This window comes from Carassius auratus, unplaced genomic scaffold (genome assembly GCF_003368295.1).
Source record: "Carassius auratus strain Wakin unplaced genomic scaffold, ASM336829v1 scaf_tig00215955, whole genome shotgun sequence".
Taxonomy (NCBI): domain Eukaryota; kingdom Metazoa; phylum Chordata; class Actinopteri; order Cypriniformes; family Cyprinidae; genus Carassius; species Carassius auratus.
In genome coordinates, this window is record NW_020528333.1 from 15608 (window position 1) to 37586 (window position 21979).

Genomic DNA, 21979 nt, shown 5'->3' on the forward strand with positions numbered 1-21979 from the left:
TGGCCGATGCGCATTCTTGAAATTAAAACATCCTTCCTCCTATTTCCAATATTTCTTCTTTCTAAACCAACTGTTCCTTGACTGTTGTATAAATGTCGACCCTTATTTCCACTGTCCCACTCCTTCTGCCATTTCTTCCTAATTTCCTTTGCTATTATACTTTTTATCTCAGTCTTACTCAATGCAATATTAATATCAACTTCTGTAAATGTTATGGCCTGTTTGGCTAAACTATCCACCACTTCGTTTCCTACCTTCCCCACATGCGCCGGTATCCAAAGAAAATGAATAATGATTCCCAATTGTCTGGTTCTAAAAAGACTTTGTAATATTTCATAAATTAAATCCTGTCTAGCTAAAGAAATACCACTTGCAAGACTTTCAATTGCAGATAGAGAGTCTGTGACAGGGTGACCTGTCCCTGTTGGTTAGCGCAACACACACACACACACACACACACACACACACACACACACACACACACACACACACACACACACACACACACCTCATCCTCCGTTCCACACGCACGCCATTAGCACGCTGGTCATCATACACGCAAACACAGCCACTCCATTTCCATCCCCTTCAGAATCCCTGCTGCACATAACAACATGTCTACATACCTGAGTTGTGTTTGGTTCCGTTTCTATGTTTTATGTTTCGTCATGTTATGTTAATACATACCTGTTTTCGGTGTTTGTCAGCGTCTGTGTTGCCGGTCTTTCGCGTTGCTTCTCCTCCATCGATCGACCGAACCCGAGCGCCACCCTGCGGCCTGGATAAATAGTGCCAGGACCGCTGTGTGTGGCCGCGTCGGCGCGAAACAACCGGAAGTCGACTCGTCCATTGTCTTGGTTCGTTAGGGGGGGTAATGGAAATTTGTTATTTTTATTATTATTATTATGCTAATTTTTATGTGTCTACATTTGTATTTTTATTTTTGGTTTGGAGTTTGTTTCTGTAAATATTTTGCTATTTTTGTGAGTATATATTTTTGTGATGTTGTGAAAATTGTACATACTCACCTGAAATACTTACCCACTAATTTATGCAATGGTTTTGAGAAAAGGGGCGGGGCTTGGACTAAAAACAGGAGCCCCAAAGAATTTTCGGGGTCAGTTAACCTGGCGCGAGTGTGCAAGTGTGGTGCCTTGAGCAATCTATCATTGGAGGAGTTTACGTGGAGATATATATGTATATATATATATATATATATATAAATATAAATATAAATATAAATGCACTGTAAATAAACATCACTTTACACCTTACATTTCTGCAAGTGTTGCCATTATTTAATTATTGATTTATTTATTTTTTATTTTTTGGGGGGCAAACCCAGTTACGCCTGACAGCGGGCCTGTGAAGACCCGTTTGTCCCACAGAGTCTGTGCATATAACTGATAGGATTGGCTGAACTTCTTCAACCCACTGAAATGCTAATATAATTGCTATTAATTCTGAAGTAAATACTGAAAAGTGATTTGATGTTTTTTTCAAAATGTTGACTTTAAATTGAGGTAGAAATACTGCAGCAGATGTTGTATCTGGATCTTTTGAGCCACCAGTATATATCTGGATGGCACTATAATATACATGATCTATGTAATCTTGTACCGTTACGCTATCCAAGATATTCTCCGCATTATGTTTGTCTTTGTGTAACTGGATATCAATTGAAGGCATGGGAAAAAACCAAGGAGGAATTGCTGGCAGAACCACACTGGTGGCAATATTAAAATCACTAATCCCCATGTCTCTTGCTTCCTCATTAATAAACCATCCAAAACTTGTTCGTTTAATCCTTCTCATTCCTAGTGGCATTACTCCCGTCTCAATGTTCAGTGATGGCACTGGTGATGACCTTATTGCTCCACAACATATCCTTAACGCTTGATTCTGAATTGCCTCAATCTTAGCAAGTTGAGTTTTTGAGGCAGAACTAGACACCATGCGACCATAATCTATATTTGCTCCAATTAGTGCCACATAAATACTTTTGAGTGATTGCCGATATGCTCCCCATTCAGCTCCAGCTAGACATCTCATTATATTTATCACTTTTTTACATTTATCTATTATTTTCTCTATATGTACTCTGAAATGTAATTTTGAGTCCATCCATACTCCTAAAAACCTAACAACTGATGTCTGCTCCAATGTTTCTCTATATACATTTTGATATCTATAGGGTTCGTCTTCTTTTTTGAAAAACAAATTACTTGTGTTCTTGCCATAGAGAGCCTAAAGCACCATTTATTTGCCCAGTTTTCTATCAAGTTGACAGCATTTTGAACACTCAAAAAAAAAGTTGTTGAACGAAGTTAAAAAAATTTGAGCAAACTTTTCCACGAAATTTAATTACATTTTCCAACCAAAATCGAATTAGTTTGAAACGATTTGTAGTAATCTTGTTGTATAAACTTAAATTCTTTTAGTGAAGATTACAAAAAGAAAATTGGCCATTCCTGCTAGATAAAGTTTTGTCATGCCTAATAGAGAAGATTTTGTCAGGTTAACTACTCTGAATTTTGTCAGACCTACCATATCTAACAATGCCATGTTAACTACATTCAATTTGGTCATGTCTACTAGAAACAATTTAAATCATTAAACTTATCTAACTTGACTCTTCTGTTCTATTAAATTAAAACCTTTTTAATGTATACCCATAGTCTACTGTGAACAAAAAGTGAATGTTAAAGTTTTGTAAAAATCTGTATTGAAAACTTGAGCACATTTAACCTTGCATGCCTTCTTCAAAGTTCAAAAATGATAATGCAAATAAAACATGAGCATACAAGAGAATAACAGCATTTTATTTTATTTTTATTTTTTAATTTTTTTAACATGAGATTACATTAATTTTTTGCTAGGAAGAAAATAGGCAAGAAAAATTTACCAACAAATGATGTTCCTGTTCTATAGTGAATGTAGTTCTATAGTGTTCTATTACAAGAAAAAACAGTTACCCCTATAAGTCATGCTTCAATTAATTATATTTTATTGTTATTTATGTTATATTGTTGGAACATACCTACCCCAAACTGGAAAGATATGTCAGGAAGGGTTGGTGATTTCTGATGTGTTCAGAATCTGAAACGATATTGCAGATCATAAGTAAAAGTAAAGAGTTAGATTTTTATAAAATATTTCTGACTTAAATTTCCCCCCTAAAATCTAAGCATTAAATTCAGCAAAAAAAAAAAAAAAAGCACACTGAGAAGAATGTGAAATATTTTATGTATAATGGTGGTTAAAACCCTGGCTGAGAAGGTAACAAAAGCAAAAATATACTAGAAGATAGCAAATTTTGCTTATCACAAAGCAGACAAGTTACTAGCAGGTAAAGAGAAGCATGATGTCACTAGCAGGTGAAGAGAAGCATGATGTCACTAGCCAGGTGAGTAGATGATGCTGATGTCACTAGCAGGTGTGTAGATGATGCTGATGTCACTAGCAGGTGTGTAGATGATGCTGATGTCACTAGCAGGTGAGTAGATGATGCTGATGTCACTAGCAGGTGAGTAGAAGATGCTGATGTCACTGGCCGGTGTTTAGATGATGCTGATGTCACTAGCAGGTGAGTAGATGATGCTGATGTCACTAGCAGGTGAGTAGATGATGCTGATGTCACTAGCAGGTGAGTAGATGATGCTGATGTCACTAGCAGGTGAGTAGATGATGCTGATGTCACTAGCAGGTGAGTAGATGATGCTGATGTCACTAGCAGGTGAGTAGATGATGCTGATGTCACTAGCAGGTGTTTTTTCCAGCTCCTTAATTCTTCCCATGCCTCAGCAAGAGCACTTAATAAAGCAAACAACAATACATGTATTATTTTGTGTTAAACATAACACTTTAATAAAAACAATTCAATAATTTGGAAAGTTACTATCACATTTATGCAATAATATACCAGTTACTCAGAACATCAATTCAAAGTTAAATAACTTACAAACCATTAAAAAATAATTTGAATTCTGCTTGTACAACAGATGTTTGTTCAACTGCTCGTATTTTCTACATTGTTGTGGATTTTATTGATAACTTTAAATGTCTTTGTTAATTCTGTGTGACTTAAGCCAGAAAGAGAGCAGTATAAAAGGGTGATGGCAAAAGTACAAACACACCGCTTGACTAGCCTGCGCGACTGTTAGCATAACTGCTACCATGTGCTACATTAAATGTAAACGTTACATCTAACAATACAAATAAAACATACTATATTTGATTAATGTCTATAGTTGCCGATAAGCTATTAATATAAGTTATTGTTTTAGTTAACACATTACACTCACCTGGGACTGGACGGCTGTTGTAATCGTGCTCCTGCACCATCTCGACATGTAATGCTCTGCACCACAAACAGCCCGTTTTGACGCGTGATTTAACGTCTCCGCAACTTTTCCACGCAAAACTGGAAGTCACAGCCCACGGTGCGAGATCGAACGTACTCCGGTTGGACACGGACCTCATCCTCCATGAAGTTCTTAGCACACACTAAAGTACTTTTCCTCACAGTAATTGCCGCCTCCTCCTCTCGCTGTATAGCCCAATTTCAAAGCTTTTTTTTTTTTTTCGTCGGTGGGAAAACCCTGAAATGATAAATACGGTTTTTTTTTTTTTTTTTTTTTTTTATTAGAACACAAAGGCACACTATACACATCTGAATACTTTTGGTCTCTGCCATTTTTCGGCAAGCGAATGAACTCTATAGCGCTTTCACTGGAAAATAACTTGAGATCTGGGATTCGGAGCGAGTTCGCAAAACATTTGATTCAGATCGGGACTCCGAAAGCGTTTTGCGAATCATTTGATCAGGGCTTCAGAGTTTGCAAAACATTTGATTCAGATCTGGACTCCGAATTGCATTTCGCGAATCATTTGATCGGGGCTTCGGAGTTTGCAAAACATTTGATTCAGATCGGGAATCGAAGCGCGTTTCGTGAATCATCTGAGATCACGTCTTTCGAGCGGATTTGCAAAACATTTGATTCTATCATGTACTTGTCTATATCAACTTTTAATAAAGAGAAAAGAGGTTTAGAGACAGATTTTTGTTAAAAGCCTGTTAGTAATCCCACAGTTCATAGCATCAGTAACTGTATAATTTAGTAAGGGAAAATTAAAACAAAATAGGATGAGTTTCAATTTTTATTTTATTTTTGTAGCAATGGTCATCTTAACCTCTGTGCAGTGTTCAGGGTATTTCAGGACCCCAAATTAAATTCTAATACTAATACTGCATCATACAAGTGTTTATTTGAGTTGAATATTTCGATATTCATGTAAAGAAATGAAACCATAATTTGATAAGTTTACATTTACATTTGTTAATTTAGCAGACGCTTTTATCCAAAGCGACTTATAAATGAGGATAAAAAACAAAAACAACAAAAAGAGCAACAAAGGTTTATAAGCGAGAGTAAACAAGATTCATGCAAAATGAAGGCTGATATTGTCGGATATGTTAAGAAATAATATAAAATAAAAATGCTAAAAAATGTTGCCAAAATATTTGACTCAAAAAGTCCAGATGATTCAAGCTGTTCGTGACTGTGAGTGTAACAGCAGCAGCAGAGATTATTAACCGTAAATGAAAAAATGTTTCAACTCTGATTCCTCCATTTAAAAAAATAAATAGAAATGTAGCAAAACATTAGATTCAGATGATATGTAGAACTCTCTGTGATTATCAGTGTCAGACTGTGTGTGTTGTTTTGTCCGCGGCTCGTGGGACAGGCGTACTACTCTGACTGTGACATCATCATCCTGGGGAGGGACTTTGAGAGGATTCAGATCAGCCAGGAGCCAAACACGGGAACACACACACACACACACATGCATGTGAAGCTGTCTTATTGCTCTCATGGTACCGTGATGTCATACTTGATATGACATACTTGATATATTCAATACAAAAATTAAAAACATTTTAACAACTGAATGGACAAAGGTAGGCGAGACCATACTACATTGTGAACTGTAACAAATCAGGGAAACTGTTAGGCAAGACTAAATGATTTGAGTTGGATATTGTGTAGAGATTATGTTGTGAATGGCATCTCTCTCCAGAACAGAAATCCATAATATTGGCAGTATGCAGGGTGCAGACACTGGTGATGGACTGTGATGAGACACAGGTGTGGGACAGATCGTGCCCAGGGCTGAATCTGGGTGTCTTATGCCGCGTTTCCACCGAAATTACCCGGAACATTTGTACCAGGAACTTTTTTCCCCAAGAACTCCCAGACCCCCCCCCCCCCTCCTCCCCCCGACCTGTTGCTTTCTGTGTTTCCACGGTGGTGTAAAGTACTGGGAAGATTAGGCAAATAGACTGGTGATGTAGGTCTGCGCGTTTCTCAATACAAAGTATGCTGATTTTGGACGTGCATCCTCGGTAGTTCAGACTTTGCTCATTGGATTCGGGAGTGTGATGTCCGCGATGACACAAATCCGGTACATCTGTAAACAGCAGCGTACTTCATAACTTTAGTCAACTCGCTTTGGCTACTGCAATTTTCCTCTCTGTATATTTACAATAAAACGAAATAGGTTAGGTTTTTATTTTTAAGAGTATATTTAGAATAGTGAGTGCTACAGTTAGAGGGTCGAATAAATATATGATAAATAATAATAATAATAATAAACAATGTAAACATAGTTAGGCTATTTAAGTTCCTCTCGCTCCACAACAAATCCTTTGAATTTAACAGTATTTAGAAAATATAATTAAAAGAGATAAATTCACAAGCCAAAATGAATGATCATTTTAGGATAGAATGAAACTGAAACTAAAGTTGGGTCTCTCATTCGACACAAAATCAATTTTTTCTGTAAATTTTATTTACATACTTCACTCGCTTCCAATATCCACATAAAAGAAAATGTTTTACATCAGGGCAGTAAGGTGATAACGATTAAAGGTACAGATTTTACTACATAAAAACTGAGCAGTGTGTTTGTGTTTAACTTTACTGTTTTTTATGATAATGAACAGGCAAAGTTGATAAAAATGAATATATATATATATATATATATATATATATATATATATATATATATATATATATATATATATATATATATATATATATATATTCGTTTTTGTTTTATGGCCTATATCTGACGTATTATTAAATGTGTTTTGTTGTTACTTTTTTGTTAGTTGTCCTATTTTGAGAGTAACTATTAATAGGCTAATAATAGGCCTATAATTAAATTTTTATGTAGCCTAATAATTAATGTATTCTTGAAATTAAATGTAAGGCTTTAGAATTAAGATGGACATTTTAAGGACGTCCGCCAATGACATCTTTTTGATGTCTTTTCAAGGAGTTATTGCTGGGTGGGAGTGATTCGCAAAACGTGCTTCGGAGTCCCGATCTGAATCAAATATTTTGCAAACTCACTCAGAAGTCCTGATCTCAAATGATTTGCTTCGGAGTCCCGAACTAGGTTTTTTTTTTTTTTTTTTTTTTTTTATTGTTTAAGAGTAGATTTAGAATAGTGAGTGCTAAAGTTAGAGGGTCAAATAAATATATGATAAATAATAATAATAATAATAATAATAATAAACAATGTAAACATAGTTAGGCTATTTAATCCTTTGAATTTAACAGTATTTAGAAAATATAATTAAAAGATATAAATTCACAAGCCAAAATGAATGATCATTTTAGGCTAGAATGAAACTGAAACTAAAGTTGGGTCTCTCATTTTTTTTATCAACTTTGTCTGTTCATTATCATAAAAAACAGTAACTTTAAACACAAACACACTGCTCAGTTTTTATGTAGTAAAATCTGTACCGTTAAGCGTTATCACCTTACTGCCCTGATGTAAAACATTTTCTTTTATGTGGATATTGGAAGCGAGTGAAGTACGTAAATAATATTTACAGAATATTTTGATTTTTTGTTGAATGAGAGACCCAACTTTAGTTTCAGTTTCATTCTAGCCTAAAATGATCATTCATTTTGGCTTGTGAATTCATATCTTTTAATTATATTTTCTAAATACTTTTAAATTCAAAGGATTTGTTGTGGAGCCAGAGGAACTTAAATAGCCTAACTATGTTTACATTGTTTATTATTATTATTATTATTTATCATATGTTTATGTTCACTCGATTTCAGAGCCGCTAACTAGATGAACTAATACTGTGATAAAGATAAAGCATATTTATAATCATCGAGGCTCCTGCAGACGTATGTTTTAGGAAGATTGTTCAGGGTTTATTTTTTACTCTTTTCTTTTACCTGCCACCTTTCGACTCGGACACAAACACAAGATATTTTAATTTGATGAAGATCATGGTGTTCTTCTTCAAAATATATTCTCTTAATAGTTCATTCTATTCCTCGCCCCTTTGGCAGATATCTTTGCTTGTGTTAAGAGAATGAATGTTATTCTGCAGTGTCTGGCTCACTCCACTCTCGGATAGTTCTGCCGTCTTTGCTGATCTCCATCCGAACACAGCGTTGACCTTCTTCACCAGCTCCTGACCGCCATCTCTGATCCTGCGTGCGATCTCAGAGATGTGTGTGTGTGTGTGTGTGTGTGTGTGTGTGTGTGCAGACCTGCGGAGACCCGGCTCTGACACACACATCCATCTGCAGATCTATATACGCTCCAGACAGCACCACGTCTCCGCTCTCCTTCACCTAGAGCCAGAACAGATCAGCGCTAAACACACACTGAAGGACTAAACACACACACCGAACGCTTCGTCACCTTGCACTGGATGTGAATCCTGTTCCCTTCCTTCCACATCTCCGTCTGCAGAGATTGTCCCGGATACACCGGCTTCACGAAACGCACCTGAAGCACAGATCAGGGTTATTAACAGAAATTCATTAATTAGATGATGTGCAATCAATTTGGACGGAGAATAAACATCACTATTATTGTGATAAATGAGAAAAGCATTGAATAGACATTACAGAAAGAATTTTTACAAATACATTTTTATATTAACCTTTGCATAAATAATACAAATTATAAATTATATTGAAATTATACTTTAAATATGAAACTGCGCCAGTAGGTGGCCGCGAGTGAGTCATTAAATCACTCAGAAATTATTCCGTAATGAAGGAGTCACTGAATCACTGACTGATTCGTTCAAAGCTGTAGATTCATTCAGTAATGAATCACCGCTGTGTGGTTCTCAGCTGTGAAACAGTGCTGCTGGTGTGAAATTGCTAAACTAAACCATACTTTGGGAGTTCGTAGCGGGTTCGCATATCATTTGAGTCAGTTCGGGAGTTCAAAGCGGGATCGCGAATCATTTGAGTCATTTCGAGAGTTCGTAGCGGGATCGCGAATCATTTGAGTCAGTTCGAGAGTTCGTAGCGGGATCGCGAATCATTTGAGTCATTTCGAGAGTTCGTAGCGGGATCGCGAATCATTTGAGTCATTTCGAGAGTTCGTAGCGGGAGCGCGAATCATTTGAGTCATTTCGAGAGTTCGTAGCGGGAGCGCGAATCATTTGAGTCATTTCGAGAGTTCGTAGCGGGAGCGCGAATCATTTGAGTCATTTCGAGAGTTCGTAGCGGGAGCGCGAATCATTTGAGTCATTTCGAGAGTTCGTAGCGGGATCGCGAATCATTTGAGTCATTTCGAGAGTTCGTAGCGGGAGCGCGAATCATTTGAGTCATTTCGAGAGTTCGTAGCGGGAGCGCGAATCATTTGAGTCATTTCGAGAGTTCGTAGCGGGAGCGCGAATCATTTGAGTCATTTCGAGAGTTCGTAGCGGGATCGCGAATCATTTGAGTCATTTCGAGAGTTCGTAGCGGGAGCGCGAATCATTTGAGTCATTTCGAGAGTTCGTAGCAGGATCGCGAATCATTTGAATCAGTTCGGGAGTTCGGAGCAGGTTCGCCCCAGATAGCAAACGTACGTCGCGGAAACTTCTGCTGAAGAGCGCATCATCTGATAAATATCGGCTTCTTTTTGTATAGTCGTATTTTGATGTTCTGTAGATCGTCTGTTTGAGCGGTTAAATGAATCGTCTTCCCTACCTCTAAATGACATCTATAAGACGTATCTTTATCACCCGAAATACGCCGGCATGTCCGTCGAGAATGAGAAGCTACTATACTTGATTAATTTAGAAATAACGATTATTTAAAATCCATATTCTGTGATTTGCTTTTCTTTGTACAAGAACGCATATAGCATGTTTAAAAGCAAACATTACATTATTTTGTATAGACTTTACATCAATGGATCTTGTCCCATTTTTGTCTTATATCCCAGGGAACACAAGTTAGGAGAAAATTGTTAGCCTGAATGCAATGTAATTCGCTTTGGATAAAAACGTCTGCTAAATGCATACATTTATTTATTAAACGTATTATATTCCACTGATGTTTTCAAGGAGACACACTTTTCCTTTACTTATGTGCACAGGATCTGTGCGCTTTACATGAACATTAATATTGCTCTAAATGATCAGGCAAAAGGTGACTTATTCTTCTTTACTGGAAACAAACGATTCACTATTGTTTTAGACAAATGTTCAATAGTCTATACAGTATTTAATGCAATTACTGTACATCCTGCCTATAAGTGAACTCCAGAATAATTCTGAGCAATAGACTACTCAATAATTAGTCCCATTAACACTTACCTGTCTACATAACTATATAACTTCCTGGAAAGTTCAGCTTCAAGTCTTCTCAAACACTACTGAACCTGCTATTTGTGCTCTTCAGGAGCACTGCTTAATTACAGACAGGGCTGTTGGATCAGTGTTGAATTTGACAGAATTGATCACCCTCATTATTATAATTAAGAGCTGATTCATGGCTTCAGTTCATGTAGTTCTTTACCTCCACAGCAGATATTAAAATTGTGGAATGTACACCCAGCCATGGCTTACCTCACATATTACATTTAATATTTTATTTAGAAGCACCATTAAAATGCTTTCAGTATCTATTGAGAATGGTTACAAAGACACTCATTTTTAGATATTTAACTCTACAAGGTAGAAACCTCAGGAGGAAGCACATCTATTATCTCTTCTAGGGAAAGATGAAGTGAAGTTGCTTTTAAATAATAAACTTGAGATATATTCAATACAAATATTAAAAACGACAGAAGAAAAAATATTAAATACTAAATATTAAAAACAACGAAAAAAAAAAAAAAAAAAAAAAAAATATATATATATATATATATATATATATATATATATATATATATATATATATATATATATATATATATATAATATATATCTATTAATTTTTATCACCTTTGTCTGTTCATTATCATAAACAAACAGTAACTTTAAACACAAACACACACTGCTCAGTTTTTATGTAGTAAACTCTGTACCGTTAAGCGTTATCACCTTACTGCCCTGATGTAAAACATTTTCTTTTATGTGGATATTGGAAGCGAGTGAAGTACGTAAATAATATTTACAGAAAATATTGATTTTGTGTCGAATGAGAGACCCAACTTTAGTTTCAGTTTCATTCTATCCTAAAATGATCATTCATTTTGGCTTGTGAATTTATCTCTTTTAATTATATTTTCTAAATACTGTTAAATTCAAAGGATTTGTTGTGGAGCGAGAGGAACTTAAATAGCCTAACTATGTTTACATTGTTTATTATTATTATTATTATTATTATTTATCATATATTTATTCGACCCTCTAACTGTAGCACTCACTATTCTAAATATACTCTTAAAAATAAAAACCTAACCTATTTCGTTTTATTGTAAATATACAGAGAGGAAAATTGCTTTTTTCCCAAGTTCTTGGGAAAAAAGTTCCTGGTACAAATGTTCCGGGTAATTTCGGTGGAAACGCGGCATAAGACACCCAGATTCAGCCCTGGGCACGATCTGTCCCACACCTGTGTCTCATCACAGTCCATCACCAGTGTCTGCACCCTGCATACTGCCAATATTATGGATTTCTGTTCTGGAGAGAGATGCCATTCACAACATAATCTCTACACAATATCCAACTCAAATCATTTAGTCTTGCCTAACAGTTTCCCTGATTTGTTACAGTTCACAATGTAGCATGGTCTCGCCTACCTTTGTCCATTCAGTTGTTAAAATGTTTTTAATTTTTGTATTGAATATATCAAGTATGTCATATCAAGTATGACATCACGGTACCATGAGAGCAATAAGACAGCTTCACATGCATGTGTGTGTGTGTGTGTGTGTTCCCGTGTTTGGCTCCTGGCTGATCTGAATCCTCTCAAAGTCCCTCCCCAGGATGATGATGTCACAGTCAGAGTAGTACGCCTGTCCCACGAGCCGCGGACAAAACAACACACACAGTCTGACACTGATAATCACAGAGAGTTCTACATATCATCTGAATCTAATGTTTTGCTACATTTCTATTTATTTTTTTAAATGGAGGAATCAGAGTTGAAACATTTTTTCATTTACGGTTAATAATCTCTGCTGCTGCTGTTACACTCACAGTCACGAACAGCTTGAATCATCTGGACTTTTTGAGTCAAATATTTTGGCAACATTTTTTAGCATTTTTATTTTATATTATTTCTTAACATATCCGACAATATCAGCCTTCATTTTGCATGAATCTTGTTTACTCTCGCTTATAAACCTTTGTTGCTCTTTTTGTTGTTTTTGTTTTTTATCCTCATTTATAAGTCGCTTTGGATAAAAGCGTCTGCTAAATTAACAAATGTAAATGTAAACTTATCAAATTATGGTTTCATTTTTTTACATGAATATCGAAATATTCAACTCAAATAAACACTTGTATGATGCAGTATTAGAATTAGAATTTAATTTGGGGTCCTGAAATACCCTGAACACTGCACAGAGGTTAAGATGACCATTGCTACAAAAATAAAATAAAAATTGAAACTCATCCTATTTTGTTTTAATTTTCCCTTACTAAATTATACAGTTACTGATGCTATGAACTGTGGGATTACTAACAGGCTTTTAACAAAAATCTGTCTCTAAACCTCTTTTCTCTTTATTAAAAGTTGATATAGACAAGTACATGATAGAATCAAATGTTTTGCAAATCCGCTCGAAAGACGTGATTTCAGATGATTCACGAAACGCGCTTCGATTCCCGATCTGAATCAAATGTTTTGCAAACTCCGAAGCCCGGATCAAATGATTCGCAAAACGCTTTCGGAGTCCAGATCTGAATCAAATGTTTTGCAAACTCTGAAGCCCGGATCAAATGATTCGCGAAATGCAATTCGGAGTCCCGATCTGAATCAATGTTTTGCAAACTCTGAAGCCCGGATCAAATGATTCGCGAAATGCAATTCGGAGTCCCGATCTGAATCAAATGTTTTGCAAACTCCGAAGCCCGGATCAAATGATTCACGAAATGCAATTCGGAGTCCAGATCTGAATCAAATGTTTTGCAAACTCTGAAGCCCTGATCAAATGATTCGCGAATCGCTTTCGGAGTCCCGATCTGAATCAAATGTTTTGCGAACTCCGAAGGCCCGATCAAATGATTCGTGAAACGCACTTCGATTCCCGATCTGAATCAAATGTTTTGCGAACTCCGAAGCCCCGATCAAATGATTCGCGAAATGCAATTCGGAGTCCAGATCTGAATCAAATGTTTTGCAAACTCTGAAGCCCTGATCAAATGATTCGTGAAACGCGCTTCGATTCCCGATCTGAATCGAATGTTTTGCGAACTCGCTCCGAATCCCAGATCTCAAGTTATTTTCCAGTGAAAGCGCTATAGAGTTCATTCGCTTGCCGAAAAATGGCAGAGACCAAAAGTATTCAGATGTGTATAGTATGCCTCTGTGTTCTAATTCAAAAAAACAAAGCAAAAAAAAACGTATTTATCATTTCAGGGTTTTCCCACCGACGAAAAAAAAAAAAAGCTTTGAAATTGGGCTATACAGCGAGAGGAGGAGGCGGCAATTACTGTGAGGAAAGGTACTTTAGTGTGTGCTAAGAACTTCATGGAGGATGAGGTCCGTGTCCAACCGGAGTACGTTCGATCTCGCACCGTGGGCTGTGACTTCCAGTTTTGCGTGGAAAAGTTGCGGAGACGTTAAATCACGCGTCAAAACGGGCTGTTTGTGGTGCAGAGCATTACATGTCGAGATGGTGCAGGAGCACGATTACAACAGCCGTCCAGTCCCAGGTGAGTGTAATGTGTTAACTAAAACAATAACTTATATTAATAGCTTATCGGCAACTATAGACATTAATCAAATATAGTATGTTTTATTTGTATTGTTAGATGTAACGTTTACATTTAATGTAGCACATGGTAGCAGTTATGCTAACAGTCGCGCAGGCTAGTCAAGCGGTGTGTTTATACTTTTGCCATCACCCTTTTATACTGCTCTCTTTCTGGCTTAAGTCACACAGAATTAACAAAGACATTTAAAGTTATCAATAAAATCCACAACAATGTAGAAAATACGAGCAGTTGAACAAACATCTGTTGTACAAGCAGAATTCAAATTATTTTTTAATGGTTTGTAGGTTATTTAACTTTGAATTGATGTTCTGAGTAACTGGTATATTATTGCATAAATGTGATAGTAACTTTCCAAATTATTGAATTGTTTTTATTAAAGTGTTATGTTTAACACAAAATAATACATGTATTGTTGTTTGCTTTATTAAGTGCTCTTGCTGAGGCATGGGAAGAATTAAGGAGCTGGAAAAAACACCTGCTAGGGACATCAGCATCATCTACTCACCTGCTAGTGACATCAGCATCATCTACTCACCTGCTAGTGACATCAGCATCATCTACTCACCTGCTAGTGACATCAGCATCATCTAAACACCGGCCAGTGACATCAGCATCATCTACTCACCTGCTAGTGACATCAGCATCATCTACTCACCTGCTAGTGACATCAGCGTCATCTAAACACCGGCCAGTGACATCAGCATCATCTACTCACCTGCTAGTGACATCAGCATCATCTACTCACCTGCTAGTGACATCAGCGTCATCTAAACACCGGCCAGTGACATCAGCATCATCTACTCACCTGCTAGTGACATCAGCGTCATCCACACACCTGCTAGTGACATCAGCGTCATCTACACACCTGCCAGTGACATCAGCGTCATCCACACACCTGCTAGTGACATCAGCATCATCCACTCACCTGCTAGTGACATCAGCATCATCTACTCACCTGCTAGTGACATCAGCATCATCTACACACCTGCTAGTGACATCAGCATAATCTACTCACCTGCCAGTGACATCAGCATCATCTACTCACCTGCTAGTGACATCAGCATCATCTACTCACCTGCTAGTGACATCAGCATCATCTAAACACCGGCCAGTGACATCAGCATCATCTACTCACCTGCTAGTGACATCAGCATCATCTACTCACCTGCTAGTGACATCAGCGTCATCTAAACACCGGCCAGTGACATCAGCATCATCTACTCACCTGCTAGTGACATCAGCGTCATCCACACACCTGCTAGTGACATCAGCGTCATCTACACACCTGCCAGTGACATCAGCGTCATCCACACACCTGCTAGTGACATCAGCATCATCTACTCACCTGCTAGTGACATCAGCATCATCTACTCACCTGCTAGTGACATCAGCATCATCTACACACCTGCTAGTGACATCAGCATAATCTACTCACCTGCCAGTGACATCAGCATCATCTACTCACCTGCTAGTGACATCAGCATCATCTACTCACCTGCTAGTGACATCAGCATCATCTACTCACCTGCTAGTGACATCAGCGTCATCTAAACACCGGCCAGTGACATCAGCATCATCTACTCACCTGCCAGTGACATCAGCATCATCCACACACCTGCTAGTGACATCAGCATCATCTACTCGCCTGCTAGTGACATCAGCATCATCTACTCGCCTGCTAGTGACATCAGCATCATCTACTCGCCTGCCAGTGACATCAGCATCATCTACTCACCTGCTAGTGACATCAGCGTCAAACACACACCTGCTAGTGACATCAGCATCATCTACTCACCTGCCAGTGACATCAGCGTCATCTACTCACCTGCCAGTGACATCAGCGTCATCTACTCACCTGCTAGTGACATCAGCGTCATCCACACACCTGCTAGTGACATCAGCGTCATCCACACACCTGCTAGTGACATCAGCATCATCTACACACCTGCCAGTGACATCAGCATCATCTACTCACCTGCTAGTGACATCAGCATCATCTACACACCTGCTAGTGACATCAGCATCATCTACTCACCTGCCAGTGACATCAGCATAATCTACTCACCTGCCAGTGACATCAGCATCATCTACACACCTGCTAGTGACATCAGCATCTTCTACTCACCTGCTAGTGACATCAGCATCATCTACTCACCTGCTAGTGACATCAGCATCATCTACTCACCTGCCAGTGACATCAGCATCATCTACACACCTGCTAGTGACATCAGCATCTTCTACTCACCTGCTAGTGACATCAGCATCTTCTACTCACCTGCTAGTGACATCAGCATCATCTACTCACCTGCTAGTGACATCAGCATCATCTACACACCGGCCAGTGACATCAGCATCATCTACACACCTGCTAGTGACATCAGCATCATCTACACTTGTGCTAGTGACATCATCACACACCTGCCAGTGACATCAGCATCATCTACTCACCTGCCAGTGACATCAGCATCATCTACTCGCCTGCTAGTGACATCAGCATCATCTACTCGCCTGCTAGTGACATCAGCATCATCTACACACCGGCCAGTGACATCAGCATCATCTACACACCTGCTAGTGACATCAGCATCATCTACACACCTGCTAGTGACATCAGCATCATCTACACATGTGCTAGTGACATCAGCATCTTCTACTCACCTGCCAGTGACATCAGCATCATCTACACACCTGCTAGTGACATCAGCATCATCTACTCACCTGCTAGTGACATCATGCTTCTCTTTACCTGCTAGTAACTTGTCTGCTTTGTGATAAGCAAAATTTGCTATCTTCTAGTATATTTTTGCTTTTGTTACCTTCTCAGCCAGGGTTTTAACCACCATTATACATAAAATATTTCACATTCTTCTCAGTGTGCTTTTTTTTTTTTTTTTGCTGAATTTAATGCTTAGATTTTAGGGGGGAAATTTAAGTCAGAAATATTTTATAAAAATCTAACTCTTTACTTTTACTTATGATCTGCAATATCGTTTCAGATTCTGAACACATCAGAAATCACCAACCCTTCCTGACATATCTTTCCAGTTTGGGGTAGGTATGTTCCAACAATATAACATAAGTAACAATAAAATATAATTAATTGAAGCATGACTTATTGGGGTAACTGTTTTTTCTTGTAATAGAACACTATAGAACTACATTCACTATAGAACAGGAACATCATTTGTTGGTAAATTTTTCTTGCCTATTTTCTTCCTAGCAAAAAATTAATGTAATCTCATGTTAAAAAAATTAAAAAATAAAAATAAAATAAAATGCTGTTATTCTCTTGTATGCTCATGTTTTATTTGCATTATCATTTTTGAACTTTGAAGAAGGCATGCAAGGTTAAATGTGCTCAAGTTTTCAATACAGATTTTTACAAAACTTTAACATTCACTTTTTGTTCACAGTAGACTATGGGTATACATTAAAAAGGTTTTAATTTAATAGAACAGAAGAGTCAAGTTAGATAAGTTTAATGATTTAAATTGTTTCTAGTAGACATGACCAAATTGAATGTAGTTAACATGGCATTGTTAGATATGGTAGGTCTGACAAAATTCAGAGTAGTTAACCTGACAAAATCTTCTCTATTAGGCATGACAAAACTTTATCTAGCAGGAATGGCCAATTTTCTTTTTGTTATCTTCACTAAAAGAATTTAAGTTTATACAACAAGATTACTACAAATCGTTTCAAACTAATTCGATTTTGGTTGGAAAATGTAATTAAATTTCGTGGAAAAGTTTGCTCAAATTTTTTTAACTTCGTTCAACAACTTTTTTTTTGAGTGTTCAAAATGCTGTCAACTTGATAGAAAACTGGGCAAATAAATGGTGCTTTAGGCTCTCTATGGCAAGAACACAAGTAATTTGTTTTTCAAAAAAGAAGACGAACCCTATAGATATCAAAATGTATATAGAGAAACATTGGAGCAGACATCAGTTGTTAGGTTTTTAGGAGTATGGATGGACTCAAAATTACATTTCAGAGTACATATAGAGAAAATAATAGATAAATGTAAAAAAGTGATAAATATAATGAGATGTCTAGCTGGAGCTGAATGGGGAGCATATCGGCAATCACTCAAAAGTATTTATGTGGCACTAATTGGAGCAAATATAGATTATGGTCGCATGGTGTCTAGTTCTGCCTCAAAAACTCAACTTGCTAAGATTGAGGCAATTCAGAATCAAGCGTTAAGGATATGTTGTGGAGCAATAAGGTCATCACCAGTGCCATCACTGAACATTGAGACGGGAGTAATGCCACTAGGAATGAGAAGGATTAAACGAACAAGTTTTGGATGGTTTATTAATGAGGAAGCAAGAGACATGGGGATTAGTGATTTTAATATTGCCACCAGTGTGGTTCTGCCAGCAATTCCTCCTTGGTTTTTTCCCATGCCTTCAATTGATATCCAGTTACACAAAGACAAACATAATGCGGAGAATATCCTGGATAGCGTAACGGTACAAGATTACATAGATCATGTATATTATAGTGCCATCCAGATATATACTGGTGGCTCAAAAGATCCAGATACAACATCTGCTGCAGTATTTCTACCTCAATTTAAAGTCAACATTTTGAAAAAAACATCAAATCACTTTTCAGTATTTACTTCAGAATTAATAGCAATTATATTAGCATTTCAGTGGGTTGAAGAAGTTCAGCCAATCCTATCAGGATGCCCAATCCTATTGGATGCCGGCGCATGTGGGGAAGGTAGGAAACGAAGTGGTGGATAGTTTAGCCAAACAGGCCATAACATTTACAGAAGTTGATATTAATATTGCATTGAGTAAGACTGAGATAAAAAGTATAATAGCAAAGGAAATTAGGAAGAAATGGCAGAAGGAGTGGGACAGTGGAAATAAGGGTCGACATTTATACAACAGTCAAGGAACAGTTGGTTTAGAAAGAAGAAATATTGGAAATAGGAGGAAGGATGTTTTAATTTCAAGAATGCGCATCGGCCATTGTCTATTAAATCAAAGTATGGTCAAGTTTGGGAAACACCAGACTGGGTATTCTGACAAATGTAGTTCAGAAAATATGGAAACAGTAGAACATGTATTATTAAAATATGAGGCTTATGCAAGAGAAAGATTTTAATTATTTCAAGCATTAAGAGAAATGGAAATGGAAGTTTTTTTCCATCCAAGCATTATTAGGTAATGGCCCAAAGCAATTTAAAATATACAAATAATTATTTAATTTTCTTAAACTCATTTAATTAACAGAATTTAGGTCACTGCTACCATAACGTTATCCACACTCCAATCCAGTAGGTGGCGAGAATGCACCATTTAAGTTTGGTTTGCCAACCGCCATTAAACTTGAAAAGAAGAAGAAAGAGCTGTTGGTGATGGGAAGTTCGATTCTTTTCCGCAAACCGGTTCTTTCAGACGGTTCGATTCAATAAACCAGTTGAAAAAAACTGTTCATCGGTTCTTTTACGCTCGACGTAATGACGTCATTGGCGATGACGTAATGGCATACGTCTATCAAACATTCAAATATATAAAGTCAGTAATCATAACTTTAATCAGTTAAAAACCTCATAATGATGAAAAGTTTACATTTGAGTTTTGCAACAACAGCTAAATACAGTAACAGCAATAATGTGCATATGAGGATTTAAGTCTTGAAGATATAAAGTAAATAAATTAGGTTTCATCAGCGCAGAAACCATGATCCACTTACTAAACATAATCCATTGCGATGTATTCTTTATTAAATGAATGTTTCGCCAGATTGCCCTTCATCCAAGCCCTCGAAATACCCGCGCTCATAACATTACTAGCACAGAATCAGAATCAATCACCAAAAGAATCCCTTCGGTTCAGACATGCTGTGAGTCAGTCTGCTTCACGCTGAATCGCGCGTGCGCAGTATCATCAGTTCATCGGTTCTCAACGATTCTCAACGATTACTGATGATCCGAAAACCGATGCAACCGGTTCTTGACTCGAGAACGAGAATCGCTCTACTCGTGTTCATGTTCTGTTTACTACAAACTCAGTTTGTGAATGTGTCATCATGAAAGTGGAAGTGAAAGTGACGTGACATTCAGCCAAGTATGGTGACCCATACTCAGAATTTGTGCTCTGCATTTAACCCATCCGAAGTGCACACACACAGAGCAGTGAACACCAGAGATGTATAGTAACGGAGTAGAACTACTTCACTACTGTACTTAAGTACTAAAAGGCGGTATCTGTACTTTACTAGAGTATTCTTTTTTCCCCTACTTCCACTTTTACTTCAGTACATATTTTCGATGAGTTTAATACTTTTACTCCGTTATTTTTGTTATGTGCTGCATCGTTACTCGTTACCCACATTACCACTGCCAGAACTGTAGATGGCAGGTTTGATGAAGCTGGCACATCATTGAGCGAATCAAGCGATTAAGAAGACTGCGCGTGCTGACTGAACTGATGTGAAGAGAGAGATGAACACCGAGCCGAGCCAGATAATGACTCGTTCACGAGTCAAGAACCGGTTGCATCGGTTTCCGGATCACCAGTAGTTCTTTCTGACAGTTTGATTCAATAAACCGGTTGAAGAAAACAGTTTACCGGTTCTTTTGCGCTCTACGTAATGACGTCATTGGCGATGATTGCAAGCCTTCGGTTTACCTGGGCTAATAACATTAGCACAGAATCAGTTCAGAATCAATCAATCACCAAAAGAATCAGTTCGGTTCAGACGCTCTGTGTGTCGGTTTGCTTCACGCTGAATCACAGATGCGCAGTATCATCAGCTCCTCGGTTCTCGAATCGGACACGAATTCGTAAACGGTTCTTGACTCGTGAACGAGTCAGTCTATTGTTCGTTATCTGGCTCGGCTCGGTGTTCATCTTCAGTTCTCTCTTCACAGCATTCAGTCAGTGTACTCGGCCGATCGTTATGCGCTTCTCGTCAGTAAAGCCGGTTTTCTAATCAGCGGTTAATTCCATCAGGTGCGTGATTTCACATAGAGCAGCTGTTCAAGTATAGGTCTCTGCAGGAAAGTTACAAGATCAAGGTGTTTTTATACCATGATACCTGATTAGTTGATGTAATAGTGACGTTAGGTTTAGGGGTGGGGTTGGGTAAGGGGGATCATTTAGATTGCATGATTCAGAAACACCCAGCAGTTTTAAACCACCCACATGGTGATAAACGCCCACTTTTGCTCTGCAGAGACCTAAGTCTCCAGCTGTTACTACACAGAGCCGTTGTTAATAGAGAAGATGCGCAATTCACGTTAATTTTCAGCGTTTATTGGCGCATCTTCTCAGTTAACAACGGCTCTGTGTAGTAACAGCTGCTCTATGTGAAATCACGCACCTGAGGGAATTAACCGCTGATTAGAAAACCGGCTTTACTGACGAGATGCGCATTAACGATCGGCCGATCGTGATCGGAGCATCCCTAGTTTTAACTCAGAGGGAGTGTCAGCCACATTAAAAAAAGTTAACAGCTTAAGTCATTTGTGGATTAATGCGTATTGGAGACGCGAACCGTTTAAAACGAATCAGTTCGATTTGGTGAACTGTTTAAAAAAGATCCGGTTACATCTAATGATGTCGTTCACGAACCGGATATCACAAACTGCTTTGTTTTGAACTTTCTAACAAAAGACACGGAAGAGAAGACAATGCTGAATAAAGTCGTAGTTTTTGCTATTTTTTATATTTAACTGACCCTCTGATGTCACATGGACTACTTTGAAGATGTTTTTCTTACCATTCTGGACATGGACAGTAT

At 37.7% G+C, this 21979-nt stretch overlaps 1 long non-coding RNA gene across 1 annotated transcript; it reads right to left on the reverse strand.

Annotated features, from left to right (window-relative positions):
• Window positions 1-3793: 3793 nt before the first annotated feature.
• LOC113096502 (uncharacterized) lies at window positions 3794-8623 on the reverse strand. The gene is made up of 3 exons (XR_003288526.1): window positions 8589-8623; window positions 4305-4601; window positions 3794-3812 (listed from the first exon to the last, which is right to left on the reverse strand). It is a non-coding gene; the product is annotated as an uncharacterized LOC113096502 (long non-coding RNA).
• Window positions 8624-21979: the final 13356 nt, after the last annotated feature.